The following is a 16,672-nucleotide window of genomic DNA, read 5'->3' as shown; positions in this document are numbered from 1 at the left end:
TGTACTATTCCACAGATTTTGACAAATGCATCTACCTGTGTGACTCAATCAGGAAATACACTGTTTCCCAATCAGGAACTATACTGTTATTTATGAGAGCATATTACAAGAGTGTCCTTGGGACAAAATATCAAAATGGAGCAGCACTGCCAATGGGGATGTTAAGTCTCTTACTGAATTTTCTTTGAAACATAACAAAATGTTACATTCTTACACCTCAGCACAAAGATCCATGTCTGGCCTACAACAGGCCACCAACAGGTATTGGATTATTCAAGGCAGTATAAAAAGCAATCAGTTCCACACTGCCCACCTCACCACATGCAAATCAGAATTCTACTTGAAACATTCCTAGTCAGAGTTAGTAGCATGCAAAGCACTGATTTCGAGAGGGTGTTTTTTTCTGTGTTTTTTACCACGAACATATAGAACTTTTTGAAAACAATTAATTATTTTAAAACATGAACTTTTCCAGCACTGATATTTTGGAAGGTCAGGGACACTTCCAACAACAGCTGCACCAAAGGTGTTTGCCTGCACCATGTGTGCCCTAGTATTTTGGAGTGGTTATTTCATTTTGAAAAGAGAAGTGAATTCTCCTGGGTATTCTTGCAACCTCCAGAAAAGTCAGGATGGTGTTTCAAGCCTTGGTCTGATGCTTAAGTGATGGAGTGATGAAAAGGACTATCTTCAACCCAAAGCTTTTCTAGGCCATCAATGTCAGTGTCACTGTCACTGCCTGAAGCTTAACATATTGGGATTCAAGACTTTCCCTAAGCATCCAAGGTTTTGGAAAGAAAACCACTAGAAAGTATTTAGAAGAGAAAAGGCAAAACACATCTATGTTATAACCTAGAGTACATTACTCATTTGCAAACTGTGAAAAATACATATTAAAATGCTTTTTTTTTTAAAAAAAGTCTTAAATGACAGGAAGTCTATATCAACAGTTATCTCTGTGGGGTCAAGTATCAAATGATTTTTAATTCCTTCTTTATAGTCATGATATTACCTATACTTTTCACAATGACTGCTTATGCCTTTTATAATCAGAGGAAAATTATTTTCAGATTTAAATAAAATATATATTTATGTGACCTAGTAAGAACAATAATATTATTGCTAAGTAGGGTGGGGGGTAAGAGGCGTAAAGCTTTTGCAATATATATATATATATATATGTATATATATACACCAATATATGTATATAGGTAATAATACCAAACTATTAACTGATTATTTGTAGAGGGGGAGATTACCAGTAATTTCTTTCTTGTTTTTGACTACAGATATGCTACAAAGAAAATATACGAAACTATTAACTGATTATTTGGAGAGGGGGAGATTACCAGTAATTTTTTTCTTCTTTTTGACACAGATATGCTACAAAGAACATGTATTATTTCTGTAAATAGGGGAAATAATAGTTCATTTTAAAACACACTTATCACAGATTACACTGGTGCATGAGATGTACACAGAATGCTGCCATTCAGCTTTACTGGGCTTAGCACCCTTTCTTCACTTCATAAGCAGTATGGGCTTGGAATTGAGGATGAAGGCAAGACTCAGCCACTTCTCAATGCAGCAACTAATCTTCCAGTTCAAAGTCAGTTATGGTTTTCCTTGGGGCCTGGAGACTCACACATCTGTGCTTTCCAGAATTAATTGTATGGGATCCATGCAAGAAACATGAAGATTCATCCCTGTGACATTCAGGATAAGTCACTGGGTCTCAAGTCACCAGTTTCCTTAAGGGCTACATACAGGGGTCAAGTGCCCTCTTGAAGTGCCCTTCAGATGCATGTGTGGGAAATTAGAGCATCTTCTTTCTATGTACTTAATCTACCAATTGTCTTAAGCCCCATCCAAAGAAGAAAACATGTTGGAGATGATCAGAGTACATGGGTAAGTTAATGAGTCACTGATCAGACAGCCTTGAATCACAACTTGGGCCTTTTTCCTCACCAGCTAACTGAGTAATCTTGGCTGAAGAAAACAGAACCTCAATGTTCTCATCTATGAAACGAAGTTCATAAATGTAGTCCTTACCTGTGAGAGTTTCTATGAGTATTAAATGCTAGGAAGTTGGCACTGTGTGGGAGCAGGGGGTGGGGGGAGTATATAAGGTATGTTAAGTTACTTATTTAACACAATATTTGACTTACATTCTCACTTACATTCACATCTTAAAGTTTCAAATAAATAATAGATGATGATGATAAAGATGAATATGCTGTACATTGGGCAAAAATGTTTCATAGTAAGTAAGAAATCTAGTCTTACCAACTTTTATAAGTGTTAAGATACCAATGTCTATTTTTCCAATCATTCAGAAATGATCAATAAAATGTACTCATGGTTGATGAGAACATACTAGCTCAAATCAAGCTTTGAAAGGTCAGATGCGTTCAAGAGAAGTTCACATTTACAGACATTGCAGCACTTCCCTGTCCCCTCCCAGATGGACTACTGCTATTGTAAGAAAACTATCTCTGGATCCCAGATAGGATTTCCCTGCCACAAATGCACACTGTGTTTTTATTTACATTTGGATAGTTTGTTTAGTTCCAATGCCTGCATGTTTCCTTACTTTTTGCTTTTTGATATCCATGACTGTTGCCTGGAATGAGTAGCCCTGGCCTAGCTACCACATTTCCTGGCAGAGAACATGTCGCTTGACTCCATCTGGAGTTGCTCAACTTCAGGCCTCATTAGCACACTGAGGCTTGTACCAGCACAGCACATCCCTCCCCCAGCATTGATGCTGGGTCCGTTCCAACCCTGTGGCAGCCTGCAGGGGAGGGAAAATGAGCTGGAAGCAAGCTAGACACGGAGTTTGGCTGGCGTTTTGTACATCAGTGGCAGGACACATGGCTCTCTGTCCTTCAGTGTCATTACCGCTATTGTGATTATTGTTACTATGGCGGTCGAAGCTGTTGTACATGTCTTAAAGACATCAAATTCTCAGCACTGACTGTCTACCAAGAATTATTCAAAGGACTTAATACACTTCATCTCATTTAATCTTCACATTAGTTCTCTGCATAAGATACTATTCCAGAATATCAGGACACTAGAACTCAGAGAAATAAAATCCCTTGTCTAAGATCACACAGCTGTAAATTCCAGCACACAGGCTCAGGCCACAGAAGATCCACCAACATCATCTGAGCATGACCTACTACTACCCTTGCCCATTCACGTTTGCAGGAGTGAATGAGCTTGTGAGGGTGTGATGTGATAACCGTCAGGGAGAAGGCAAGCCAACCACTTACAATGTGACCATGAGTTCTGGGGTCAGTCAAGTACAAAGAAGAAAACGTGATAACCCAATAAAAGCAACAATGAGAAAAACTGCCCATTTTGAGTCAAAGGAAAGGCTATGCCCATCAGGTAGCTCACGAGGATTAACAGCTTCATGGACAATCCTTTCAACTGTTCACACACTCAAATGTTTTTGTGATGTATTATACCTTTCCAAATAGGGAAAGGAGTACAACAAGGCTGTATATTGTCAACCTGCTTATTTAACTTATATGCAGAGTACATCATGAGAAACACTGGGCTGGATGAAGCACAAGCTGGAATCAAGATTGCTGAGAGAAATTATTAGTAACTTCAGATATGCAGATGACACCACCCTATGGCAGAAAGTGAAGAAGAATTAAACAGCCTCTTGATGAAAGTGAGAGGAGAGTGAAAAAGTTGGCTTAAAACTCAACATTCAGAAAACTAAGATCACGGCATCTGGTCCCATCACTTCATGGCAAATAGATGGGAAAACAGTGGAAACAGTGACAGACTATTTTCTTGAGCTCCAAAATCACTGTAGATGGTGACCGCAGCCATGAAATTAAAAGACGCTTACTCCTTGAAAGAAAAGTTATGACCAACCTCAACAGCATATTAAAAAGGAGAACCATTACTTTGCCAACTCCATCTAGTTAAGACTATGGTTTTTCCTATAGTCATGTATGGATGTGAGAGTTGGACTATTAAGAAAGCTGAGCACCGAGGAATTAATACTTTTGAACTGTGACTTTTGAGAGTCCCTTGGACTGCAAGGAGATGGAGATCCAACCAGGCAATCCTAAAGGAGATCAGTCCTGAATATTCAATGGAAGGACTGACGCTAAAGCTGAAATTCCAATACTTTGGCCCCCTGATGCAAAGAACTGACTCATTTGAAAAGACCCTGATGCTGGGAAAGACTGAAGGTGGGAGGAGAAGGGGACGACAGAGGATGCGATGGCTGGATGGCATCACCGACGCAATAGACATGAGTTTAAGTAAACTCCACGAGTTGGTGATGGACAGGGAGGCCTGGTGTGCTGCGGTCCATGGGGTCACAAAGAGTAGGACACAACTGAGTGACTGAACTGAACCGATACCTGATCATCTTGCAGTAAAACAAAGTCTACTCTATCAGTGTATTTTTCTGTATTTTTCTTATCATTATTATCTTTTTAAAAAAAGACAGTAGTCTGAGTTGTTGGGGTACAAAAGTCAGGCAGAAATTCTATAAGGTCAAAGGCAACACTGGTCCTTCCTTCTCTGAGGCACTGCTACTGGAGACAGAGATGTACATAACACAGAAAGGCCATCATGTGCACCAGAGTTCACTCCCTTGCATTCAAACTATGGTTCAACTCCTTTACTTAGTTGTACATAATCTTAAAAGTTACTTAACTTCTCTAACCTTCCCTTTGTAAAACAGAGAGGATAACAGTCAATCTCTTGGGTTAATTCAAATGTGCAATCCATGTGAATACTTTAAACAACACCTGGCAATACAGCAGGTGACTAAAGCATGTGACCTACTATAGGTTTGATGACTTACATCCTCTGATTTGGTCTCACACAGTCCCTAAATAAATCCATTAGCCTTCACAGTTTTCTCTACCAAATGTCATTGTTGTTTGAGCCTCTGCTAGGCAGCAAGCAATATAATGGGTGCTTCGCATCTACTATCTTCAATCCCTCCAATAATTCCAAAATTTAAAAATAGCTGTCCCCATTCCACAGAAGAAAACACTGAATGGAGTTCAAAAGTTTTAAGTGATGTGTTGTGGGGTATGACCTCCAGTCCATGCGTTTCCTCTTACAGTTTTCCATCCCAAGCAAGAAGGGGATGTGACTGTTATTTGCTGCCCAGGACAGCTGCCCATCTTCTGAAGTCTGACAGTCCCCAATCTTTCCATGGCCCAGCGGGTATTGCCAGAAATCAGCTTTGGCAACCAGGCTCTGCCAGGACCACAGTCCTGTCCACCACAGATCTTCAGTTACAGCCACTGCGGGTGGAAGGCTCTTCATGTCAGTGTTTTTGGGAGACTGAGGGTGGCTTTGCTGCAAGAGTCCACCTGTGATTTTAAATGAAACATTTGCTTTACTAAAGTGACAGGTTTTTTTTTTTTAACTCATTTTTATAAGCCTTTGAGTTCAACTTCCACTTCTTTACATTCTACTACTTTAAAAATTTAACATTTACTTTCAAGGTGGCTTTGATTAAGGTTCAAACAACTCAAGTTGGACATACTAAATTGCTCCTCAGCAATCAGTATCAGTTACATATTTAATTTTTCTTAAACATTTTAAACTAAATTTATAAACTGAATGTATCCATTTTCTTTTCTGAAGCACTTCAACTGTCTGACTCAATGAGTAAAACCTTCTCAAGTACTAAACTGCACCAGTAGTTTTTTGTTTTTGTTTTTTTTTTTTTTTATCGTAGAATAGATTTATTTACCTGAAACCATGTCTGTGCAATGCTTGTTACCAGCACAGAAATAAACTGATCTCTATTTACAGTCTAAAGTCAAACATGCGTTGTGATAAACTGACGTTTAGCATTTTATTGATATAAATGCATCACAATATTCGTATTGCACCAACATCTGTCTACTGCTTCTGATTTCATTAAATAAATTACATTTAATACAGTGCAAAATAGCTGTTTGCACACTCAGGAAAATAACTGAAGTTATGAACTGGAAGTCTACATTTTTAACCACTCAACACCTGTAGTGTTTTCAATAAATTTATAAATAAGCAAACTGTACAGGGCCAATTAAAAAGTAGCATGTTTCAATGACACCATAGAGAAATCTGGCTACTTACAACTGAAAGCATGCATTACAATTGAATATTGTACATTTATTTAAGCTATGATTATTAAATTAAAATAAAAGATTCTATGGATCTTAAAACCATTGCAATACTATTTATAATCTTTGTCAAAAGCCTTATCTTTCAACATGTAATTTATAAGCAATTTCAATTACTAAATTAAACTTATAAGGAAGAATTAATGTCTACACTGTTATTTGAATATGTCAAATTCTCTTAAACATTACAAACACATCAACTAAAACAATATATACAGATAATGAATAATTGATTAGGATTAATCATATGGGTTTTAGAAATGTCATCATCTGTTTGCTAAGGTATCTATCTATGTGGCTTAAAAATACCATAACAACTAAGGAAATACTTTTCAGATCCCATGTCACAGATAACAACCCACAGGAATTGAAGTTACATTCTTAGTCAGGGTGGGAGCGATTTTTCATGTACTCCTGATGGGCAGGATGGAACTATTTTTAATAGCTGCCAAGAGAAATGTGGATCCCAAGCAGGGTGGTCTCATGGACTATATATGTAACCCAGAATCACTCAGGTAATACCACCAACCTAACTGCTGAATTCCATCTGATTTCAGCAGACAGAAGTTGGTCATCTTCTGTAGGGCTTTAACTATTATTTTCACTGACTATATATATGGTTTTGTGTTTTATATTTCTTGATTTTTTTTTAAGCTTTTTGGGAATTTCAGTTGCCTTTTTACTGTTTGAGGATTTTAATGCCATTCCATAAGATCTTTTATATTCTACTATAATTCCTTTAAATGTCTATAAATGTTGTCACTTGATTGAAGGAAACTAAATTCAGCACTCACTAGACCTCTATCAGTTTGGTCCTGGTCTCCTCTACACAATTCTTTACTGTCTCATGAAATTCAGGCTTTCTTTTTTTCTTTCTTGCCTAGCAGAGGTAGTATTAGTTAGAATTAGGCTTAGCTGTTCAGGAACCAAAAAATGTTAACTAATAATTTTGAAATTTTAAATAAGATAGTTTATTTTTCTCTCACAGAAAGTCCAAGGAGAGTTGTTAAGAACTGGTATCACAATTCCACAACCATCATATCACAATTCCACAACCATCACAAGTCCCTCAACATATCACTTTGACTTCATGGTCAAATTGGTAGCCACTGGCTATAACCAAATCATAAGCCTATGTAGTTGGTTAGTTCTTCCAGAGATTGGGAAACACAGTCTCTGCTCCAGGTAGCCATGTGAAGCACTAAGTAGCCCCCAGGTACCCGAAAACAAGGGGTGCTGAAGAGGAGAGGAGGAATGTCAGGAAGGCACTGGCACATTCCTGCTGGAGCACAAGTACAGTTAACTGAAGAAGGAAAAGAGGCTCCTCAAACAGACAGATAACAGGATACCTGACAGCACCCCAAAACTAGAAAGATATTGGAAGGTGTCAGGTGGTGGTCAAACAGTAGAGTTCCATCTGGTCATATCCATAGGTCACAATCAATTGTGGAAACAAATTTATGTAGAAGATAATGAGAGCCATGTTTCTCTCTGTTGAAGAAGGGTATTTCCAAACATGGAAAGGGGAGGCTAGAAAGAATCTAGGTTTGGATTAGAATTACTGACATAAACACAAGGTCTTTTGTAACATGCACAGACAAAGAAATGGTTATTGATATATGAGTGTTTGTAAATGTGTGTAGTATATAGAGCAGAATGAATATTTAATTTTACATACCTATATATTTGTACATGTGTACATGCATACATATATGTGTATGTGCATATATGTACCCCACTGCCTCTTAAGATGATCTAAAAGCAATGGCACCTCAATAATAATGAGTACAGCCACATGCCAAGTGGTTTTCAAATACCACCTCTACTAAAAATAACCAGGGCTTCCTGATTTGGAGGGTGGAATGGTGATGATGTGCAAAGTACACACTAAATGTTTAGTGTGAAGAGGCATTGTGTCTGCAACTTGCTCTCAAATGTTAACAGCTGGTGAATTGGGGTGAAAGTGATATGGGAGTTAGAATTTGCCACAAGTTTGAAATTATTTCAAAATACTGTATTAAAAAAAAAACACCTCAAGGTCTGTTGTTCAGGAAGGAGACTCCTGACAGTGAGAGACAGCTAGTGGTCCCTATTGGTCAGGCCACACATCAGGCTTCTGTATCTGCATACCTTCCTTGTCTCTGTTGAGCTCTACAGTCATAATCCTTCTTCCCACAGTCTTGCTCTAGCTGTTTGCTTTAGCAACATCATACCTTTTCCTCTAATCCATCAGTAAGATTTCAACCCACCTTATTTCCAAACTGGTCACAGTTACCACAGGCAGTAACATTTTCAGGCAGATAGGAAGGTGTTTTCAACATCATAGTATCTGCACAGTATTTAAGAGCTTCTTGACACAAATCTGCTCTGAGGCAGAAACTAAGCAGGAGCAGAAGAATGGAAGTAACATGCCAAGAAAATTGGAAAACAACTCAGGCAAGGTGGGGAGTGTGTGACAGCAAAAAATGTAGATGACAAAACAGAAGGGAGAGTTTTCAGAGCTACAGCCCTGGGGGACCTGTACAACAAGCACAGAGATCCACCACGAGTGCAAACAACCTACCTGGACTTTGTATTTTTCCAGAAAGTCTAATCAATGAGTCTCTCAACTAGAATTCTAGACACTGCTCTTATCAATGTAACTTAGGTTTGCAGACCTAGCACTTACAGAAAAAGGAATAAAGACAATGTAAAAAAATATCATTCCTAGTTTCAAATCTACAGATTCTCTCCTCAATGACCTAAAGAAGGCTGGGCACTTAAATACTAATTCACAAATTATGTTGTCATTTATAACATCTGTTCATGTCAATTTATGATGATAGCAATTGTGTCCAATGTTTATTATGAAGAAAGCATGCAGATATTAATTCTAAAATTGAACACTTTGCCTCTTCTCACATTCACAGTCCATAAACATATACTGAATTCGTGCCACGCTGAGCCTTGAACACCAAAATGACTAAAATCACAGTGCCCTCACTGAGTCCACAGGCTTGGGAAGGACAATGTAAACCAATAAACAAAAAGCACACATGATAAAAAATTGTTCAGCATTTCTAGGTTTCCAAATGAAGTACTGAATCTTAGGTTATGTTTTTACTTTAACTTATTTTACTGTGTTTTAAAGTCAGGAACCAAATTAGGGAGACTGAATGCATGCTAACTGCGGGCTTCATCATTTAAATATATCAAGCCATGTGTGATGGCTTATCACTTCAATAAGTGGTTTCCAAGGTCTATGTCTGAGGTATATCAGAATACTTATGGCAATCTTAAATAAGAAATCCAGAACTAACCAATCAAAATCCCAAGAATCAGACTCAGAGTTCATTTAATAGTTTTTCAGTGGTTTCTGATACACAGGTAAGTATGGGAACTTTTGACTTGAACAACCATCACTAATTCTACCAAGAGTGACCTTAGCTCACTAAAACACTGCTGCTGCTGCTGCTGCTAAGTCACTTCAGTTGTGTCCGACTCTGTGCGACCCCATAGACAGCTGCCCACCAGGCTCCCCCGTCCCTGGGATTCTCCAGGCAAGAACACTGGAGTGGGTTGCCATTTCCTTCTCCAAAGCATGAAAGGGAAAAGTGAAAGTGAAGTCGCTCAGTCGTGTCCGACTCCTAGCGACCCCATGGACTGCAGCCCACCAGCTAAAACACTAGTTGGCAAAATAAAAAATAAGTCCCTTGGCTGTGAAATTCACAAGACTGCTGATTAATTCATTTGAACATGATTAAACTGCTTCCTTGTACCCTGGGTTTGTGGACAGTGAGGAACCAAGATGTTTGCTGTAGCACCCATTATTGATGCCATTCCTTTCTAAAGGCTGTCCCTTTGACCTCTGTTTATGCCTCCTGGTCTCCTCTATGAGTTTATCGTTACTTGTTGTTATGTGCAATTACATCATGCTGAGTATGAGGACACCCCACAAGCTGTTAGCTATATTAACTTAATAATAGATTTCAGGGTGTGATTTCCAATTAATTTCATTTTCCATATGCACATGCAGCTCCATGGGAAGCCAGAATTATAGAGTAGCCATATGGTGCCTCATAAGTAACAATTAAAACTAATTTTCTATTCTTTGACACTAAAAAAAAAGAAAATCATACGGTCTAAATGCCACAGAGAAAATTGAAACTGCAACAGCATCTGTAGCTCTCTAGAAAGAAGATGCCCCACTTTCCACAATTATGTCCTGACACTCCAGCTTCTAGCTTGACAGTGTCTGGGTGAGGGCTGAGGTCCCGCCTGGCTTTTTGCCTGTTTGCTTCCTCATCGCTCTTCCCCTGGTGGAGTGTCTCAGGGAAGCTGTGAGAAAGTGCTGGGCTGTCCATTTCACATCAGTGAGCTGGGCTGAAAGAACTGTTTCCTTTTGAAACAAGTGATTTCTAGTAGTAGAACTTTTCTACTGACCCATTTCTAAAAGGTGATGTCTGAAACAACGCTGCCATCTGCCCAAGCCAGGAGGAGAATACACAGTTTCACTGAAAGCAGGTGATTTTTTTCAAGCAGTGAATATAATTATTCTAGAGGAGGAGGGCTGGGGAAAGAAACGCTGCCTCTGGAAACTAAGGGGATGGCCCTTTTATACATAGCATAGGGTATAACTTTGTCAATTCCTAGGGGTCCAATTTTGGCAGAATCATCAGCTGAGAGGTTAAAAAACAAAGCAAAACACAGCAAGACTATTCAACATAAACAGTGTGACAGAAAGTAAAAATACTCAATTTTATTAGTCTTTCACTATTTTCAACTCTAAACTCATCAAATTTTTATGTGGGAACAACTTTGTCGTAACAGCACCCTCCTCAAAGTTATATGCGAGGGCAATGCAGGTGACTGCACTGTACTCCCACACTACTCATCACCACCTTCACCCCCGAGAGTAAGCCAGCCTCCACCACTAAAGGATAACCCCCAGTGACTTTCCAGTGTCTCCTCTCAGTAACTCCAACATTCCTGTCATGCCCAGCTCTCTTCTCACATCCCTGGAATAACAAACTCAACTCTTCTTTCAAGTTACTAAACAGCAAAACCTCCAAATTCCAGTCTTTCTGAACCACTTTGAGATGTCCTAGGTGGCAGTGATAACTATTAATACTAGAAAAGGCACAAGTTTTCCCCACCTAGCCCCATTTTTTTCCCTTCTGCCCTCATCTACACTCATGGAGTGAATATAAAAATAGCACCACAAACATAAAATCAGCAAATTAACATTAAAACAGCTGTATATTTTGCTCATCTAGGATGGGAGATTTCTGATCCTGCCAGATGCTTGGAGAATATTTTTAAAATTCTCTTTGATAGCTGACCTTTTTTTTTTTTTCCTACAAGGAATGATACAACCTTCTCAGTCATTTAGTATTATATTTGGTTTGTCTTATTCCCAGAGGCTATTTGCATTTTTTAATGTATCCTACAAATATAATGACCAAAAATTGTAAGCATCATGCCTTTTATTTTTTGTTATAAGAAGTTAATAATCACTAAACACAACAGCCATTCACCCCTCTGCTTGCAGACACTGATGAACACCAAGAAAATGAAGCCAGTTCCTTGATATCTTTTGCTTCCTTGCATTAATTTTAGCTTAAACACTGTCAATGTTAAGACAATATTTTATGTGGTATTTCACACTCAGCAAATATTAACTTCTTGACAACTGTTTTTCAAAAATCTTCTCATGGCTGACAAAAGAATATCACAAAGCTTAACAGCTGCAGCACCCAACCTCTTCTGCTAGCCATATAAACCAAAATGAGCTTGAAAGATTAAGTGTATTTCCTTATTCAAGCAAAAATAAATATTAAAAAAAAACAAGGTTGATCAAACACCTCCCCCCCTCAATAATCAATGATCTATCATTTCCTCTCAGTTTCCCTCTTTTTTCCACCCTATTCCCACCACTTCCATGAAAATAACTCATGAAAATCTTAGAGTTTCATGTTATAAACTTCCAATGAAATGAAATAACTGTTTATCATGTGCATCCTGGGTTTCTATACGCCTCTCTTTATCATTTTAAAATGCAGACACATACACACGATACATACTTGGGTAAATAAACCCAGTGGTTGCTAGTCTGCTATCACATTATACAGGTTTCCAAAACCCAATTTTCCAATTTTTGAAGGTCATATCTGTAATTATTAAAAAGCAGAGACATTACTTTGTCAACAAAGGTCAGTCTAGTCAAGGCTATGGCTTTTCCAGTGGTCATGTATGGATGTGAGAGTTGGACTATAAAGAAAGCTGAACGCCGAAGAATTGATGCTTTTGAACTGTGGTGTTGGAGAAGACTCTTGGGAATCCCTTGGACTGCAAGGAGATCCAACCAGCCCATCCTAAAGGAGATCAGTCCTGGGTGTTCGTTGGAAGGACTGATGTTGAAGCTGAAATTCCAACACTTTGGCCACCTGATGCGAAGAGCTGACTCATTTGAAAAGATCCTGATGCTGGGAAAGATTGAGGGCAGGAGGAGAAGGGGACGACAGAGAATGAGATGGTTGGATGGCATTACCACCTCAACGGACATGGGTCTGGGTGAACTCCGGGAGTTGGTGATAGACAGGGAGGCCTGGCATGCTGCGGTTCATGGGGTCGCAAAGAGTCGAACACGACTGAGCAACTGAACTGAACTGAATCTGTAATATTGGGCTTCCCAGGTTTTGCAGTGGTAAAGAATCTGCCTTACAATGCAAGAGACACAAAAGGGACATAGGTTCAATCCCTGGTGGGGAAGATCCCCTGGAGTATGAAATAGCAACCCGTTCCAGTATTCTTGCCTAGAAAATTACATGGACAGAGGAGCCTGGCAGGCTACAGTCCATGGGGTCGCACAGAGTTGGACACGACTGAGAGTACACACACACTGCTGCTGCTGCTGCTAAGTCGCTTCAGTCGTGTCCGACTCTGTGCGACCCCATAGACGGCAGCCCAACAGACTCCTCCACCCCTGGGATTCTCCAGGCAAGAACACTGGAGTGGGTTGCCATTTCCTTCTCCAATGCATTAAAGTAAAAAGTGAAAGTGAAGTTGCTCAGTCATGTCCGACTCTTTGTGACCCCGTGGACCGCAGCCTACCAGGCTCCTCCAGCCATGGGATTTTCCAGGCAAGAGTACTGGAGTGGGTTGCCATTGCCTTCTCCGGTACACACACACACACCCCCTATTTATCAGTCTCACATACACACACACACACACACATACACAGTCATCCAGGAGACTCTCTCACACACACACACATACACATCCTATTTATCAGTCATCCAGTGACTTACACACACACACACACACACACACACACACACACACACCCCTATTTATTAGTCATCCAGGAGACTCAGATCACAAAGCTAGGCCTCAGGACTAGGGGAGACAACATGTGATTTTCACCAAGGTTTTAGTTCTGTTCCTACTCCCTGCCTCCATTTCCCTTTTCATTTTCTGTGGTAAGAAGAACATGTAGTAAAAGGATGAAAAGCCATTGCTCATCAAATCCCCTGCCCCTTCAGTACCCTCCCTTACAGCTGACGAGCAGAGCACATACATTTTCACTGCAAACTCCTCCCTGCATAATCTTCAGCACTGGAGGTTTTCCTTCATGCTTGTCCTTTAGAGTGCACCCAAAGAACCCAAGTACCTCAATTACATGTAAAAAGGAAGCAGTATGATACTAATGGTCAGGAGCATTAGCAAATTACACAAACATTTTCAACATCAATTTCCTTGCTTGTAAGATGAAGGCAACATCATTCACCTTATAAGGTGGCTGAAGAATTAAAATGTTCTGATTTGGGAATTCCATGGTGTGTGGAAATTCGAAGTGTGGGAAGTTGAGAACCCACACTTCCACTGTAGGGGACACAGGTCCACAGGTTCAATCCCTGGTAGGGAACATATTACATTAATAGCATCTCTCATGCCCAGCCACATGGTCAAAAAAAAAAAAAAAAAGAAAACCACTTGACTTTTATAAACTGTCCCAATGTCACAAGACAACACCTGGCACAAACTAAGTGCCCAGCAGGTGGTGGTTCCTATTACTGCTATGAATATTATTATTAGGCTAAAAAGTTTGGTTCCATAAATATGGTACTTCCATAAACTGGAATACTACAAACTGGCAGAAAAGAATAAAGAAGTTCCTTACATAATAATCTTCAAGGCTTTGTTCTGGGAAAAATGGCAAAGTACAGAACAGAATGTATAATACTCTACCTTTCAGGCCGACCAGGCCTGGCAGAAGTACTTAGGCAACCTGCATTTTCAACTACTAGCAGATGCTAGAAAAGAAAGTATTAGTTGTCCCTGAAGTTTTCTTTTGTCAATTAATATGTGTGAAGGGATAAAGGGAAGAATAAGAAGATGAAAACTTTAAGATTATAAAAATATTTTCTACTAGAAAAACAGTGTATCTGTAATGGCAATGTAACCTGACCAACCTCACATGTTTTTCCTTTCTGTAAACAGAGCACACTGCCAGCATCAGAAGTAAACAGTCTCTGGACAGATTTCTTCTCCTTGGAACATTATATCTGAAGGTTGAAATTCCAGCATAGACACTGTGTTGAGTTGATTTAAAGGGCTCACTGGGTTGTGTTTTTTTTTTTTTTTTTTTCTGCTACTATTCACTCCAGTATGTATTTCATATTGGAACCTGATTTAGAGTTTCTGCAACCTACAAAGAAGTCTGCCAAAATAAGGAAGGAGTAAGTTGGTGTGGCAGATTATATTAGTGAAACTGGGAAGAAACCAAACACCACAATCATAATCTCTATATTCACCATAATGAATAGCAATTCCTAAATGAAATCTTCTCTTGTGGGTCCTTTACATCCCTGTCTCAACTTATCAGGTTCAGAATCTTCACAGAACTGTCAGAGCTTGAAATCTTGGTACTCCAGTAGGAAAGTGTAACAATTTTTTTAAAAAATAATCATTGACAGAAACATATACTGCTATTTGTAACCTTAGAGCAACATTTTTCCTTTGTAAAATATATCTTGTATTATCGTACTTCTTCCCACAGGATTTTTATTTTAATAATGAACATGTATTAGATTTCCAAACTGTGGCATAGGAAAATCAAAATAATGGAACCTAATGGAATGAGTCAAAATTATCTTAAACAGAAAGTGACATTACTGCCTTATTAAATATGTGTTATATGCCAGGTACTATGCTGGGTGCTGGGGACAGTGAAGTAAATATAATAAACAAGGTCCTTGCTTTCACTGGGCTCATGTCCTAAGTCCAATGGTGGGGGTGGTTCATTCCACAAATAATTTCACAAACTATTTGATAAAGACATAGACATTCTTTAATAGTTCCTGATTTTATAAAGAGTTAGCAATAAAAATTCTACTGAATATTGAATAATTTTCTTTTTAATAGTCATTACAGGATCCGTTGGGGGGTATCCATGTGAAAGCCAGGTATTTTATGATTTCAGTCTTACATCCAACTCTGTAATCCAACATTAGTTATTAAAATACAAATGCACCATGTTTCTAAAAATGTAACATGTATCACTGGTTGCTGGCTCAAGTCCAAACCATTTAAGACTGGTATATAAAAAAACACCCTTCATAATTCATCAGCATAAGACATCCCACTGCCCCAGAGAAGTCTTTCCAATTGCTTCTTAAGGTTTGTAATCCTCCACCTTCCCACAATAACTTACCCATACTTTTACTATGTACTTCTCTCATTGTACTAAAGTTATGTCACCTTCTGTAAACTGGGAGCTCCTTGGGTGCAGAAACTATGCCTCATTTGTGGTGTGTCACCAGAACCTTCCCCAGTGCCTGGCATGCTTCAGTCACTCGAAACAGGTCTGCTGAATGCACGTGTGACAGAGGGTGAATGAATCCCTACAAGGCAGCTATCACTCAATGTTCTCCATGGTTCCACAAAACCTATTCACTGCTTAAACCAGAAATGCTATAAAATTCTTGTCCACCTCAGCTGTCTACATTATCTGAAAACCATTCCTTTCTCTTATCTTTGCTTTACAGAGGTGTACTCTATTCCAACTACTGTGGTGACAACCTTGGCTTCTTCACTCAGAGCACAGCCTGCTGGAAGGAACCACACACCTGTCCACTCAAGACAAAATTTTCAACTTAAAACAAGCATTTGTAGGGAGATGCTCCAGTGTCAGGCAGCTGATGAGCCTCTTTAATGAATTTTTTGATTCTCTGAAGATGGTGAACATTCCAATGGTCTCTGACCTTATAAAATTATGTCTTTACCCTCAGACTGTAAATGGAGAGTCAATTTAGAGAAATCAATCTGAAAATGCTACAGGAGGAAAATGGTTTAAAAAATTCTAATTCATCGACTGATGGACTTTATTATAATTATTATAATTACACTCGGGGGAACTGTTTAACAAGAGACATTTCTCGTATACTATGTTAATATACAGGACTTCCCTGGCAGCTCAGATGGTAAAGCATCTGCCTACAACATGGGAGACCCAGGTTCGATCC

The 16,672-nt window shown here is 39.1% G+C and overlaps 1 protein-coding gene across 3 annotated transcripts in view; it reads right to left on the bottom strand.

The window, feature by feature from the left end:
• The window catches only part of SUCLG2 (succinate-CoA ligase GDP-forming subunit beta), a 341,482-nt gene that overhangs the window by 219,399 nt on the left and 105,411 nt on the right, over positions 1–16,672 (bottom strand). The gene's annotated exons all lie outside the window — the stretch shown is intronic.

The sequence above is a fragment of the Bubalus bubalis genome, chromosome 21, assembly GCF_019923935.1.
Source record: "Bubalus bubalis isolate 160015118507 breed Murrah chromosome 21, NDDB_SH_1, whole genome shotgun sequence".
Taxonomy (NCBI): Eukaryota; Metazoa; Chordata; class Mammalia; order Artiodactyla; family Bovidae; genus Bubalus; species Bubalus bubalis.
Note: the sequence above shows the minus strand (reverse complement) of the source record. Positions and strands in the feature narration are given on the sequence as shown.